General features: G+C 37.9%; 1 protein-coding gene across 7 annotated transcripts in view; it reads left to right on the top strand.

Annotated features, from left to right (window-relative positions):
* The window catches only part of ZNF385B (zinc finger protein 385B), a 327,173-nt gene that overhangs the window by 294,335 nt on the left and 15,667 nt on the right, over nt 1–17,171 (top strand). The gene's annotated exons all lie outside the window — the stretch shown is intronic.

Below are 17,171 nucleotides of genomic sequence, written 5' to 3'. Positions count from 1 at the left end.
TGTCTTACTTCAGACAACACGGCTTCTCAGGAGTCAGCTGAAAGTTAGAGTAACAGTCACAGTGAAAAGTCACATTTCACTGGCTGAAATACCCTGGCATTAGTCTTTTTCTTCTGAATGAAGAGTTCCTATCAAGGGGGCTTAAGCAGTATCTACCATAATTCTGAGGTAGTTGAGTAAAAAGTGACTCGTTAGCAACTTGTTGTCCCAGCTACTGGATTTCAAAATCCAGGCATTCACATCATCCATAGAATTGACTAATTCAATTTCCATTCTCATAGTTTAGCATCAGTAACTTAAAATTATTGTTCAGTGAGGGCAAATCCTGAGGAAGAGGAAATAGCCAGATGTTAAGGGAGGGAGCTTCTGGCAGTGCAGCATCCTGGGATTCACTGAACATCAGTCAAGGAGAAGTGTGATTTCAGAGTATCTAACAAAGAGTATGCAACCCACAGATGACCTCACTTTGTTCCTTGAGAGCACAGATTATTTATTCCAAGAAGTGGCCTAATGACCTTCCAAGAACTAGAAAAGCCTTCTTGCCTGCCATTTTGGCAGTTAGAACAACCGTTTTTTTGTTTGTTTGTTTGTTTGCTTGTTTGTTTGTTTGTTTGTTTAATGATGTGTTTGGAGACATAATTTGGATCCTGTTGTACCTGGACCTATGCAATACAAAGAAGTTGATTATAATGGAGCTATCAGATCTAAAACGTTCAGGGTATGATGTCAAGCTTTGTCTTTTTTTCCCTCAAGTCAGTAAACAAAATGAGTTGAAACTATAATGCAGAAATCCCATTTATTATCAGAAGGTCTGACCACATGACTGAAAAAAAAAATTACATGTTTCATTTCAGGTAGTTAAGTAGGAAAGGCTGTCCCATTCACTTTTTAGAAGTTGGAGTAGATTAAATGTAAAATCCCAAAGAAATAGCTTTCTGGTCTCCAAGGATCTATACCAACTTTTAATAATGCATCAGTGGGAACTTTTAATAATGCATCAGTGGGAGTTCAAAACATGGTGACAGGGAGAAGAACTGTGCTCTGGGGGAATTGGGGTCAAGGCACAGCAAGCATTAGGCAGCTTCAGGAAGATAGCTGGAACATATTGGTCAGGCCTCTAGTCAAATTTCTCCCTGGAGTTCAAGTGTCATAACGCCATATGACAGTACATTTCCCTGTGATAATATGCCCCATATATCAAATCAATTGCTCTTTGTGACAGCATTTAACCACTCATAACATGTCCAAAAAGAACAGAGCCTTTGAAAAACCTAATTTCTTAAAAATAATAGAATATTTTGATAATCAACCTAATGATAAAATTGTGATAGACGACCTAATGGTCCATATGTCTAGTCTTTAGCATGAGATTTTTTTTTTAATTAATTAGGTATCAAGATTGGGAAAATACATACTTAGTTTAAAGTATATAAAGCTATTTAGAGCTAAACAGCCTTTAATCAGTTGCTATCTAAAAAGATGAAAGCAGATGGAATGATTCAAAATGCTATAGATATATCTGTAAATGCAATTAAGAGGAAAAATGATGGAGCCAGCATGTTCTGCTTAAAATATAACAATAGGAACACCTTGAATTTGTTCGGTTTGTAAAATCCAGTCTCATTAATGTTTTCATATGACCCTCTCACCAACCCCATGACTGATAGGATTGAAATTAGTATCCATCATTTACATGTGCTCCCAACACTCTATATCCATTTATTCACCCAACAAATAATTCTTATCTCTACTAAGTAGTATAGTGCATCTGTACCTTTTGCCATTTCCAATGTGAAACAATGAAGAAAAGGACATTTTCTTGCCCTCACAGAGCTTCCAACCTAGTGGGAGTTTTTTGTTTGTTTGTTTTACTGTGTTGGATATTAGGGCTACAAAGAAAAATAATATATGTTCACTACCTTCAAGCTCTCCCCAAAGTATGGTAACAATGAAGAACCCAGGTTTAGAAAAATTAAATGTCTTGTGTGAGGTTCCACTACTCATATGACAGTAGAGTCAGAGCAGAGACTCAGGACCTCTTGTTCCGGGCATATTCCATAATTCCCATTACTTCTAAGCTTCTCTGACTCAGAAGAGTAAATACAAGTGTCTGAATAGGCAGAAGTCAGAAATCACTAAACCCCTATATAGAAAATTAATGAGTAGGACAATTTATTACTTTTAAATTGTTTGCTGACTGTTGATATTTTTCACTAGGAGCTGTGGCAGTGAAGGGGCCATTAGGGCTTTGTTTTGTTAATAACCCTCAGTTTCTATGCATATGTTGTCTGTAACATTTAACTGTAATAGAACACAGCTTTATAAGTTTCAGATCTTTTCAAGGGCACATTGAATGAAACACTCATTCCAGGTAAATGACAAGTATTCACAAAGCTCGTTTGACAAAATCTACATTGACTTTACTTGTCTAGTGCCACAAACACTCACTGAGATGGGGGTCAGTAGGGCCTTGGACTGCCTCCTAAAGGGTCCAGCAGATTATCTTGAATGCTGTTACATTTTCGTTAACACTTTGAATCATTCCATCTAAAAGATTTCCGCTGGGGACAGAGACATTGTTTTGTTTATCCCATATCCATGACCATACTGTGGAGACTGAGATGACAGTGTTAGAAAAGACATAAGGAAGGAAAGACGTTAGGATACCTCAAAACTCATTTTAGTTTTCAGCATCTTGTGCTTTTACATGGTGCCAATTTCTTAGGTGTGAACCCAGAGCAGTTATCAACTAGTACATCAGTATGATTGGCCTGGAAGGCTGCAATTCAGCTTTTTATGGTCATCCTGTTGCCTTATGAAAGTGCATTTTCAATTTTGTCAAAAGTTTTTCTGCCAAGGATACAAATGGAGACCCTCGCCTCGTCATTTTTATGGGTTCCCCTGTGTGTTTCACAGTTTTTATGTGTTGTTACAAATGGGGCCAAGCTTCCCAAATGACAACTTCTCATTTTCACTGACTGCTGCAAGACTCCATCGATTAGCCAGTAAGGTCCTTGTAAATGCCTCTTTCCCCCATTTCTGTCTCTTGCAACAGGACCTTGTGCTGTTGAGTGGAAGAAAATGATAGTTTTCTGCCTTGGCAGCATTTGTCATTTATAGACATACGCCATCATAAATTTGGCAGGCTGAAATTTAGCATCCGTCACAAAATAATAGATTAACTATATTATGACAAACATCTTAAGTCTGAAATTCTGGGATATAATCATGTAGAACATAAATTGAGTCCCAACTGTCTAAAGAGAACAGACCACTATACTAAGGCTCATATTTCCATAAAATGTACATACATCATTAAGACTTTCAAAGTCAGTTTAAAAAATGAAACTGCCTGCATCTTTGTCCATGCACCTTGAATTTGACAACAGCATTCTGACAGGCAACTGAAGAGTCTTAGGTAGTTAAGTGTTTGTCATCCTCTGAGAACTAACTTCTGAAACTGTGGAGCATTTTTTATTGTTTAGAAGTAACACTGAGCCTTGATGTCAGGCTTTCCACTTCTGAAAGCTGTTTCTAAGTGTTGCTCTAAGGAGGTGAACCAAAAGTTGAAACTGAGCTATGATTTACTGAGAATCTGTTAACTTATGACTTACTAGGGATATATTACAAACAATTGTAAAAAGCAAAACCTTGACTATCTCCTTTTAAGGCTTATATCGCTATTAAAAAATTTTCTCGTCCTCAGACATATTTAACTGTTATTCATCTCTTTCGATTACATTTGTTTACAGCCTTTCTGCATCAAATAGATATTGGAATATAAAAGGACTTTGTAGGTACACTAAGCAATTTTATAAATGCACAACCACAAATGCCCTTGAAATTTTAACAAAGGTTATTACTTATACTTTTATGATGTTCAACATATTTGCTCCAGGAAAAACTCCCTTACAGTGACATATTTTTTTCCGAAATGAGTAGATGATGAAATAAAACTACCCAATAAATATTTGTAGATTCTGTGTGCAGAGCACTGGTACTAGGCACTTTTTGGGATTCGGGGCCCAATTCTGATGATACTAACCGCCTAGCAACACACAAATTTAGCTCTATAATACAAAGCTTAAAATGTTTTTCATAGAAACATTTCTAAAGTATTTTCCTCTTCCCTGACTTCTTTCTCTGAGAAGCAGATTCACTGTCATGGACACCGGGCAGAGCAGTATACATTAATGATAAGGTGCCCTCAGTTCTACCAGCACTACCCAATAAAATATTCTGTGGTGATAAAAATGATCTATAATCTGAGTTGTCCAGCATGAGTATCATGAGCCACACATAGCTATTTAGCACTTGAAATGTGGTTTGCTCACCTGTGGAAGTGAATATTTAATTTTATTTAATTTTAAATAGCCACACATGGCTACCATGTTGGGCAGCAAATCTATAAACTGTGGTACTCTTGGCTCTTTTGACCAGTTATGACTCTAGAGAAGGCATCAAATTCTGTGAACCTCTCTTTTTTCATCTGTAAATTAGGAATAATTCTCTCCCCGCAAAATAGCAGTGTTGCATGAATCAAATGAAATGATTATGAAAAGAGCTTTGCAGAGTGTGTAAAGCATAATTAAAATGATAGTTAGTGATGTCCTTAGAGTTTGGAGAGGTTTGTTTGGTTTTTGTCGTCCTGCGAGGTCTTATTTCAGCTGTCCCTTTCTGCTGCTTTCAGTGAGAGGTGACAGCTGTCCCTTGTGGTGGTCAGCTATCATCATCTTTCATTATGGTGCATCTAATATAGTATATTCTAGAAAACCAGATCCAAGCTAATTAGACTTATATGCAAAAAAGTAACTTTAACAGCAGTAGTAAAAATACTTATGTGTAACTGATCATTATATGCCTGATACCCAATGTGCTTAACATTTTATACATACTATCTTACTTAATTATAACAACCCTCTGGGAGATACTAGAAATTGAGACCTAGGGAGGGGAATAATGGCTCAGAGTCATTCAGATGAAAAGTAGTTTCAAGTTCGCACCAGGCAGTCCCTCAAATTCACTACCATGATATGCGGCCTTTAGATGAAGGTTCATTGACTTTACCACAGAAGCTTTTTTTTTTTTTTTTTTTTTGTCTTTTTAGGTCTGCACCACAGCATACGGAGGTTCCCAGGCTAGGGGTCTAATTAGAGCTGTAGCTGCCAGCCTATGCCACAGCCACAACAATGCCAGATCCAGACTGTGTCTGCGATCTATACCACAGCTCACAGCAACGCCAGAGCCTGAAGCCACTGAGCAAGACCAGGGATTAAACCCGCAACCTCATGGTTCCTAGTTGGATTCATTTCCGCTGCGCCACAATGGGAACTCCACACAAGCTTTTCAAAGACTGAGATTCTTTTCACTTAGATGACACTTCCAGAATTCTGACATTTCAGAAAGGTGTGTTATTTTTTTCCATGTCCCATTTAACAGCTGGGTGTTTGTTTGTTTTTTAAATTCAAGTTTTGAGTGGATTTTGATAAGGATGTCTTAACCACATTATGATTCTTGAGTGCATATACCAACTTTGCATATTTGGCATAAGAAGAACATGAGCTTGATTCTCTCCACCTCTCACTGATCACATAACCTTGACCAAGTGATGTTCACTGATGCCTATTCCCCATCTATAAAACAAGAGAGCTGATATCTACTTCCCAGGGCTGTTTTCGGCAGTAATGAACAGAATAAATGTGCCTGGCTCTCTGCCAATCACATAACAGACACTCAATAAATTGTGGCCATAAAAAGCAACCATTTGTTCAAAGAAATTTCCAGACACTGTCCGTTTGACTCTGTGATTATCTCTGTCCTGCAACAGTGACTACACTTACATCCCTCTTTGTGTGGTTGTTTTATTAGTTCATGGTAATTATTTGCACTTGTATTTTCATTTCAGGATGTTAAGATTTGATGAGCCTGAATCTCCCAAAGAGGTTTGTTGGGGTATCTCATCATGCTAGGTCCCTTAGGGATACTGCAACATGGGGATCTATGACATTTAAAGATGTGGAAGGACCCTTCTTGGTCCTCCTCACCTTTTTGTGTTGGAGGAAAGGTCCTTCTACTAATTCTCCCACTGGTTAATGTATCTCATCTATTTTGCTTCCAGTAATTCATCATACACACAGCAGTTACATAGTTAGCACATATTACATTAATATCATTAGGAAGAATTTAACAGGGAAGCCCTGGCACCCTCCCTAGAATATGGACAGGGCAGGAAGACACTGGACACTGGTTAGCTTTTTCTTTCTATTCAGTAAAATGGAGACCCCACCTCCTAAGTCAACAGTTTATTCTGTGTGTAGCTACAGTATTAAAGCAAGGGACGACCCAACACATCTTCATGTGTTGAGGGAGAAAGTTGGGTTATACCTGTGAAAAAGCAGCCCTTCCTGGAACCAGGGTCTGCTACTAAGGTCAAAGGAGTAGGAGGGAGGGTGTAATCACAATGAGAAACATGCCCTTGCCGGACCAGTCCCTGCTGGGATTTAATAAGGAGAAATTTGTCAACACATACATTTTATTCCTAACATCTTCCAAAAAACCTTTCTTAGTATACCATTTTTTTGTTGTTTCTTGTATGCTACTAAGTACTTAGCCTCTAGCAATTATGTTCTTTATTTTCTTTTAAATGTGAAATGACATAATTCTTGTCATAATAGAGATTATCTTATTCCTTACTTTCAAATATTTTAACTTCAGTCAGAGTCTTATAATGATTTTTGCCCATTTAACTAGCAAAATGGCCATATCTAAGTTAAAATAATTTATCTTATCATTCCCTGGTGGCCCAGCAAGTTAAGGATCTAGCATTGAAACTACCGTGGTAAGGGTTCAATCCCTGGCCTAGGAACTTCCACATGCCATGGGTGCAGCTAATAAATAAATAAATAATCTTCCCTAGCAGAATAACTTTGTTCTTAGCTCTCTGTTAACAAAATATTTTTATTCAATGTGGAAATTAATTAGTGTACTAAATTTTGAGTTAAAGAAAAGTTATTCTTTTTGACAAAAATTTTACCCAATTTTTTTTCAGTGTCAGTTATGTTCTGTGACATTGTTTGTTTTTTAATGACTTTTTTTCCATTATAGCTGATTTACATTGTTATGTCAGTTTTCTACTGTACAGCAAGGTGACCCAGTCACACACACACACAGACACACAGACACACACACACACACACACACATATATATATTACACACACATTCTTTTTCTCACATTTTCCTCCATCATGTTCCATCGTGACTAGATATAGTTTTTTGACTAATCCATAGATGCAATGATTAATATCCAATAAAAGGTTTTTTTAAGTATTTTGAAAAATCATTAACAGATATTCTTTTATATTACTTAAGCATCTTAAATTGAGAGAACAGTTTTGGAAAGCAACATCATCAAATAAATCAAGAAACATTGGAGTTCCTGTCATGGTTCAGCAGAAACGAATCTGACTAGCATCCTTGAGGATGCAGGTTCAATCCCTGGCCTCGCTCAGTGGGTTAAGGATTAGCATTGTGGTGAGCTGTCGTATAAGTCACAGACTCAGCTCGGATCCCAAGTTGCTGTGGCTGTGGCGTAGGCCATTGGCTACAGCTCTGATTCAACCCCTAGCCTGGCCTAGGAACCTCCATATGCCACAGGTATGGCCCTAAAAAGACCAAAAAAGAAAAGAAAAGAAACATAAAAATGTTCATTCCATTAGACCATTTAATTCCTCTTCCTGAAATTTATACCAAGGAAATAATCCTAAATACAAAGCAAGAAAAACCAAAAATGATATTCATGAAGACACTCATCACAATATTATTTGTATTAATGAAAACTGAAAACATGATGACCAGTGAGTGATAAGAAAATTATTTCAATAAAGTAATTATACACAATAGAATATTATGCAGCTTTAAAGTAGATAAACAATATGAAACATCAGTGTAATGCACTAAATCAAACTTAAAAAATACATTAAATCAAATGTTACAAAATGGTTTGTTGGTACAAGTATTTGCACTTATTGATTGAGCCCTCACAGGATACCCAGCCTGATGCGGGGCATGGGGTATGTGATAGTGAACCAGGCAGATGTGAGCTTTTCCCTTTATGAGAGTATATCATCTGGAAGGGTAATACCGAACAAATGATGACAAGATTGACAAAAAGAAAGGGACACTGACGTAGTCTGGAAAAGAAGGAAGCCCTAGGTAGTGTTTTTTGTTTGTTTGTTTTTCTTTTTAGGGCATATGGAAGTTCCCAGGCTGGGGTCGAATCGGAGCTGCAGCTAGCCTATGCCACAGCCATGGCAACTCACTGGAGCTGCAGCTAGCCTATGCCACAGCCACAGCAACTCACTGGAACTGCAGCTAGCCTATGCCACAGCCACGGCAACTCACTGAGCAGGGCCAGGAATCAAACCCACGTCCTCATGGATGCTAGCTGGACTCGTTACCACTGAGCCACTATGGGAACTCCCCCTAGGCAGGGGATTTAAGCTCTCTCTGCCTCGTAGGAGAGCAGGTAGCCAGTCAGACAGAGTGGTTTAGGAGTGGAGGAGAAGAGGATTGTCATCAGAAGGACCAGCATTCCATATAACTTAAGACCTGAAAGACTGCCCTTTTTAAATATCGGAAGCAATGTAAGGACACTTGGAGACAAGAAAAGGTATTTAGGATGTTAGTAAGAAAGTGCCTGAAGTGATGGCTAGGGATGGAAATGAAGACAGCATGGTGTGATGGGCATAGACACAGACGTTATTAACCACTTTTTGTGCCATATATTCCTTAGGCTGACTAGTGAAGGAATGGTATTTTTAAATCCATAAAATGAAATGTATGGTTTTACAAGGGAAACCAGTTATGTTAAAATATAGTTGTCAATTTTTGTTATGATACAGTAATATAGCAACAATGCATTAAATGAGATCTAGCAACAGGTCTAATATGCGCTGTATTTTTGAAGTCATGATAAGCATAAACATTATTTTAATCTTTCTATGACAATGTAATATCTGAAGAAAAGACCTGATTTCTATGGGTAACAAAGTTAAATGTACTACTACTAAGACTACTGTAATTTGTTGCCTTCATGTATAATCAAAGGAAATGATGAATTCCAAATAGAGATAAATGAAAATAATTATACTTTTTTTTTTTTCACCATTCAAGTTCGCAGATCCTGTGAACTCACAGGCTCCTTGGAAGTGCAAAGACCCCACATTACAACCTCCTGTTTAGGGAGAGAGGATTATGGGTCAGCGGGTTCAGGATCTGGCATTTTCACTGTGCCGTGGCTCTAGTTAGAGCTGTCGTGCGAGTTCAGTCCCTGCCTGGGTGAACTTCTACATGGCATGGGTGTGGCCAAAAACAAGCAAACCAAAAAAACACCCACAAACTCCTCTTAGTGGGAGAGGATTATGGATTTTTTTCCTCTGTCCTTCACATACTCTGTTATTTGCATAAAAACATCTTCTAATGGCTTGATGAGACTTGTATATCTTGGGGCACTGGCAGGATGGGAAGGAAACTCAGCCATTTGTTTTATATTTTAGTTGGGAGGCTCAAAGTCTGCAGCACTATGTCATATCTCTTTCTTGCTCAATTCCCTCATGATCACAGTCATAGGTCCCCATGTTGCAGTATCCCTAAGGGACCTAGCATGATGAGATACCCCGACAAACCTCTTTGGAGGTCCAGGCCTCTTGAATTAATATGACTTTGTAAAGCACACTGTCTGGTCAACAGACTTTCTCCTGCAACCTACAGGTCTTAAATATAAAGCTGGCTTTGACAACTTTGCAATAAAGCAGCAGATTGAATTTAGGCACAAATGCTAGATTCAAAATGTAACAGTATGATTGCCTTTTAGCAATATATTTTTAAAGGATTGGTAGCTTTCTTATGCCTGGGCAGTCCAGCCCCTGAGTACCCACACCGTTTCCCTAGAGCAGACAGTACCTAGTTAGGGCCATAAAGAGTGAAAGCCCATACCTGTCTCCCTGGAACAGCCTGAGGCAACAAACTTGTTGGCTGGCAGTAACTTTTTTTATATATATACTTTCTCTATTAGATAAAGATGTGCTTTTTGGCTGATGAGAGACTCAGTTTCCTCAGTACCTCTCAGGGTGACATTTTCCTTGTCAGTGTTGCCTCTCCCTGCCTGGATTATCAAAGCTAAACCCTAAATTCTGCATCTAGAGAAGAAGGTGGGAGGAGCAGAATTCAAACATTTCCCTTGTACCTTGTAAATGTTTCCTCTGTGACGGGCCATTAGTTTAGGAGAAAAAGAACCTGCTCTTCATTCCACCTAGAAAATTAGTTTTTAATCTTATTCCTGGCTTTTGAATCACTACTGGACCTACTCCCTGAGGGATTCGATTTGAGTGACATGAGTTACTTATTCTATTTTCCATAATAAAGCTGCCTCGGAAATAACTGTTTCACATCTCTTGGTGACAAATCAGAAAAGGGGCCATTTTTCAACCTGAAGAAGTTGAAATATGATTTCTCTATTGTACAAGTCAAATGGCTGGAAAACTATACAAAATAGGAGAAAGCTGTTCATTAGATCTAAGCTCTAGCAAACAAGTCCTCTTTTGTGCTCACTTAGAAGTGACAAGTTCACTAATGTCAGTGCCAGCTCCCTGATACAGAGTGTAAGCTGCCAGCTTTCAACATGGAGATATTTGGAGGTGCCACTGTTTTGTCTGAGTGTGAGGCTGGCGGCTTCTTCTGTCCAACAAAGTGGCACAAGGGAAAATAGGGCAGTTATCATGAGGTACTCAGACAAGAAAGGCAATGACTGTCACTTCATTGGGCATAGAATCACTGTAGGGGATAGCCCAGTGGCCAGAACCTGATTGACACAGGCTTTCAGATACAAAGGGCAGGGAGTTCTGATGTCAGGACTCTAGCCTAGCAGAAAATTACAGCACAGAACCTGCTCCAAACTTAGGAAATTATTCACCTGACTTTGATGGGCCCTAAGATAAATAAGGATTTTTTTTTTTTTAAAGGTAAGGGCATACAGATTCTGATGCAGTACAGAGTCACTTTCATTTACAGATAAATTTTTCTGCTCCCAGGATTAGTCTAAAGGCCAAGATATGAAAATTAGACATAAACATAGTTCATTAGGAATTAAGAATTAGCAAGCTTCAACATTGATCAACCATGCTTGAAGAGACAGGCTTTCTAGAAGTCAGCCAGAGGTGTGGTAACATGGCATTGGATAGAAAGGGCCCACCAGCAACAAATTGGCACAGTGTGTAGTATTTTAGTGCTCTGAGAATTTAAAAAACTGGCTTTAATTTTCCTTGGCTTCTTAGTGTTTCTAGGCTTGTCACCCAGATCCTCTGTTTTGTTTTCTGCATTTGCAAGATGGCATAAACCATATGGAGAATTATTTCTATTTCCAAAGTGGTCTAGCAATTCACCCTCACTGGGGCATTTAGATACAATGAGAAGTCCTGTGGCTATCAAAGCAAGTGAGCTTATATATATATGTATAACTGGGTCACTTTGCTGTATGGCAGAAATTGATAGAACATTGTAAATCAACTATAATAAATTTTTTTTAAATCAAGTGAGCTGTTGGGTGGAGGGATGCACTGAGGGTTTGTGATGGAAATGCTATAAAATTTGGTCATGATGATCATTGTACAACTATAAACGTAATAAAATTCATTGAGTAATTTTAAAAAGTAAAAAAAAAAAAAAAAAACTTTAAAAAAAAATCAAGTGAGCTAACCAGCAGCTGTTATGAGATAAGCCAGCCTATACTCTTCTATGCTGGGTAACCCATGGGGATACTTGGAGTTAGACCAAGTCTAAATGAGGCATCTTGGTTGTAGGAGGCCTAAATGGGTGACTAAAGGATTCCCAGTATATTAGGTCAGACTTGGGCCACCTGGTGAAGGTTATGTGTCTTGGGGATGAGGGGTGTCATCACTAAGATACAGAGGCTGCATAATGACACCTACAGGAAGGACATCTGTTATCCAAGAGTGGGGAAATTTAAATGATGCCACAGGACAGTACTTGGAATTTCTTAAAGAACAATGTTGAATTAATATATCAACTGTGTAATTATTGATAATGCAAATGAGTACAGGACAATGTAATTTGTTACTAACTGCTTGCGACATTGGCCAGGTGGGTTGTTGGCCTACAAATCCCTAATGAGTCTCCAGACGTAAAACCCATAGTTCCTTGAGAAACCTTGCCAGAGAACAGGACATCAGTTAGGTTTCATAGAAGACTGGCTCTACTTTTATGATACATGTGTTTTCACATATACTTTAGATTCTCTGACAGAGGTACATGCTTATTATTTATATGTAAGTTTGTATAGGATTCCTAATAATGGATAATGAAATTCATAGATTTGCTCATTCTATCAAACATCAAAATAGTGGACGTGGCACAAAGGAATGTGTTCTGACTCTGTCCTCATACACTTCAAGGAGAAGTCATTCTTGGTTAGCATATTTTCCAGATATTTACCTTTTTTTTTTTAGTTGTACAATAATCATCACAATCCAATTTTATATGCTAACCTGGTATAATTAAAGAATGCAAGGCTACACAGAATTCTGAAATTTTGAAAAGAACAAAAGCCAAAGAAGGACTGAAATTCAATTTGTCAATGATCAATTTCAACATTTTGCTTCAAAGATATAAAAGATACTCTTTCCTGAATCTGTACAAATATTCATTTTGGGATATTACAGCAATACACATTTTTAACTTTAACAAAGTATTTAATTGTATAATACCACTTCAAGATGCTACAAGTGTTCCTTTAACAAAATTAATCCTAAAAACAAGTTTTAAATTGTAATGGCTTACATGATTATCAAATTATAATGTGTTCTTAAGTAGTAATATAATGTAAGAAAAAATTTTTTAAAATATTAAAAAAAAAAAGTCATTCTTGGAGTTCCCGTCGTGGCACAGTGGTTAACGAATCCAACTATGAACCGTGGGGTTGCGGGTTCAATCCCTGGCCTCACTCAGTGGGTTAACGATCTGGCATTGCCGTGAGCTGTGGTGTGGGTTGAAGACGCAGCTCGGATCCTGCGTTGCTGTGGCTCTGGTGTAGGCCAGTGGCTGCAGCTCTGATTCGACCCCTAGCCTGGGAACTCCGTATGCCGAGGGAGGGGCCTTAGAAAAGAAAAAAAAAAAAAAAAGTCATTCTTAAGAGAATTGTTTCCTCCTAAAATGACATTAAATATTGATTGTATATTATATATATAAGTATTTTACATAATAAATGATGTAAGTATTTTACATAAACAGCTGAAATGTATTTATTCTATCTATATTTATTTCACTAGCTATGATTCATCTATTAACTGAATTTTTCTAGTATTTTTACTTATGAGGCTTGAAAGTACTACAATGAATTGAACTTACTTTATTTCAACAAATGTACTACCCAGCTATAGTTTTCTGTACATTGGGCCCAAAGATGAATTAAGACATTGTTGTAGGACTCAAAATCTCTCTCTCCTGGAATAAATTTAAGTGTGAAAAACATATATAGTTAATGTAAGATCATTGCATTATATAAAATTGTATAAAATATAATTATATTTTATAATAATACATATAATTATAAAATATAAAGATTATATAAAATATAATTATATGAAGAGGATTATGAATATATAGAGAAGGGAAGGAGGAGGAAAGACTCAGAGAGTAAACAAGAAGTAAAAAGATCTACAAAAAATTTTATGAAGAGTTCCCTAGTAGCTCAGCAGTTAAGAACCCAGCACATTGTCTCTGCTATGGCACAGGCTTGATCCCTGGCCTGGGAACTTCCGCATGCTGCAGGCATGGCCAAAAAAAAAAAAAAGGGGGGGGGAGTTTTATGATAATCCACAGAGAATAAGGGTCTGAAATGAGGCAGTGCCACATGGTTGCTGCTGGATGAAAAGGTGAATAAGGCTAATAGAAAAGATGTTTGGAAGATAGTATCAATAAACTTTGGTCATTCATTAAATATAGAGATAAAAGAGGGAAGAATTCAAGAGTCTTTGCTGACAGTTCTAATATACAACTGCAGTATCATTAACTGATAGAGACTGCTTGGAAGGATCCCTGTGTGGAGCACCTCATCCATTCAGTATCAGGCATGTTTAGTTCAAAATACCCATGAAATAGATGTCTCACAGACTAGTAGGGAAAGGGGGTGTCTTGAACTTGTGGATTTAGGGATCTCTGTCAATTTAGTGGAGGAAATCATTGGAGTGAATTAGTTCACAGAATGTCCAAGAAGAGGACAAGAAGTGTCCTTGAGGAATGTCAGCACTTAGGGGCAGGCAGGAGAATAGGAGCTAGTGAACAGGACCTGGATTGAGCTGTTACAGAGGTCAAAGGAGAACCAAGCAAGGGAACAGTTGTGGACATCAAGAGGGAAAAGCATCTCAGGAAGGACCTTGTGCCCCATGCAAGAGAAAACTGAAAAGACATCATTGGCTTTTGCAGGAGGGTAAGGATGAGCAGGAAGAGAGGAAGTGAAAGAGCCACTCCACAGACAAATTCAAGTTCAGCACCAAAGAGAAGATGAGTGGAACAAGCTCCAGGAGTGAACCAAGTCAGGGAAGTTTGAACATGGAAGTTTCAGCATTTTGTAAACAGAAAAAAAGAACCCAGTAGAAACAAAGTAGTCAGAGCTATAGCAAAGAAAGAAGAAATTTAAAAGATAGAGAGTCCAGGTAGAAGCATACAGCTTTTCCTCAGAGATGTAAACAAAATAGGTGCAAAGAGAAGAAACCATAACATCAGTGGTAAACTCATCCAGCTTCCCCATTTCAGAAATAGAAGACCAGACATTTGCTCGTGAGAGATTTGCAGTATTAACAGGGAACTTAAATAAAAGAGTAAAACTTCCCTGGGGAAGCTGACTGACCGTGTGTATTTCCCTTATAGGATCACTTTTTTCCCATTTGTCTGACTTTGACCTCTTCTCCAGGTATATAACTTTTGCACTATATATGATTCTAATTTAAGCAAATCTAATCTAAAAATTTACAGAATTTTAAAATCAGTGTATGTGGTTATTGCATTACCAACAGAGCTCTTCTTTCAAAACCAAATCTTTTAAATAGTGCATTCAAATTATGCTAAAGCTCCCAAGATCTTTTCTGCACATCACCTTCCAAGAAAACATCTAATAAATAAAAAGAGGCAAACTGACTGTTAAATCTGATCATTATCTGCTATGTAGGTCTTTTCTTTCTTACTCTTTTAACAGATGCAGTCCTGTCATACTACAAATGAATCCTCCTTTCTTTGTGCATCCACCGACATAGTGATGATGCCCTAGCATCTGTACATCTCTTATTATGTTTCATTTTGCAAAGAATTTCAAGGTACCAAACTGGTTTATTCATCTTGCAGCTTGTGTGCTGCTGCTTTTCCCACCCCCTGCAAATCCATTAACTATCTTCATGGAACTCTACCTTAAACTTCAAAACATCAGTCATCAGTTGGTGGTTTCTATCACCTGCACTGTGTCAAAGTGTAGATAAGGAGAGGACAAGCAAGGCAAAGGCTTAAGAAGTCTTTTGCAGCATGCCAAGTGACATACATACACACAAGTTTGCAGTGTTCTGCCTAGTGCAGAGCCCCATGGGCTTCTTAGCTTTGTTCCTCACAAGACCACATGAAGGAAGTAGGTACCCAGACTGACACTCATTAATATCTCATTATTAAGAAAGTAGGAAGATTGAGCAGAAGAGAATTATTTCAGAGTTCTTTATCAAAGTGAGCTAATTTGCTTTAATAAGTGTTAAGCAGTAATATGGGCATTGCTCTGGGTTTGTTTTTCTTTTTTTGAAATAATAATGAGATGTTGGACAAGATGCTTGTGAAAATACAGGAAAGAATATGACCAGAAGCCCTTCCACTGCATGCTCTGTTGCCTAATCCTTGTAGTGCAATATTAAATATAAAAAGGAAAACTCAATTGTAAAAAATAACAAGCAGTATCCTTCAATGACATCAGAAAACACAAGGTACCATTCTATTGAAATTGTAGCCTTGGTTTTCTGAGCATGTTTCTAAAGCTTTGGGACTCCTTTGCTATTCAGAAAACCTTGTCTTGGGAAGATATTCATAGTTGTCAGTGAGCAAGGCTCATGGCTTTTTGAAGATACTCTTGGCAAATGATAAGTGACTGCATAATAAGCAAAGAACTTGTTGCATTTTCATTGAAAGCAAAATATACATATTTAAACTCTTCAAATTTTGTCTTTTAAAACCACAGTGATAAAATAGTATGCAAATGAATGAATAATATTTCTCCTAAAAATTTAAAAATTCAAATCATCGCTTAAGGGCCTGGAGTATGAGCTGGGATTGTCCAGTCGTCGTGATTTGCTTGTAAAGACTGCTCCACAATTTTTTTCCAGTCCTCAGTGACAGAAGACATGGGCTTAGATATCCACAGCCCCTTGACAGAACCCATGACCTTTATCTCATTAGCATTAACTGTGAGTCATTTGAGCTTAGGCCCCAGAACTATTAACTCTTTTCTATGTCTTCCACCTGAATCCCTTGCCTCACCTTTACAATCTTGATGTTTTTAGAGGCTGGTGAGAAAATGGAGTATTTTGCACATGTTCAGATTAAGACACCAATCACTTAAGTCAAGATGGAAGTTTGTCACTCAGAGATGGGACTAGGAATGGCCAAGTTTTCCTGGCCGAGAGACCAAGAGGTTTGGTTACCATCCTAAATCTAATACCACCTACCATTCATCAAATGTTCACACTGAAACCCCGGTAGTAATCCTTGATTCCTCTCTTTCTCTGTTCATGTAATCAGTCAATAAGTCTGATTTTTTTCTACCCACAAATATATCCTGAAAGTACTGATCAATTCTTTACTACCACTCTGGTCCAAGCAACCATCAACTTCCTTGTGGACAGCTGCAGTAGCCTAACTGATCTCCCCGTGTTTATCCTTTCACAGGCTTTTCTCTACCTGGCAGCCAAAAATCATCTTATAAAAACATGCCTCAGATCACTTTTCTCTCTTGCTCAGAAACCACACTGAGATTACATCCAAATTTCTTTCCTGATCTGCCAGACTGTATGTGATCTGGCCACTGGTCAGCTCCTTCACCTCAGCCTGCATTCACTTCCTTCTCATTCA

This window comes from Phacochoerus africanus, chromosome 3, assembly GCF_016906955.1.
Source record: "Phacochoerus africanus isolate WHEZ1 chromosome 3, ROS_Pafr_v1, whole genome shotgun sequence".
NCBI classification, from domain to species: domain Eukaryota; kingdom Metazoa; phylum Chordata; class Mammalia; order Artiodactyla; family Suidae; genus Phacochoerus; species Phacochoerus africanus.
This window is presented reverse-complemented; position numbering and strand designations above follow the sequence as displayed.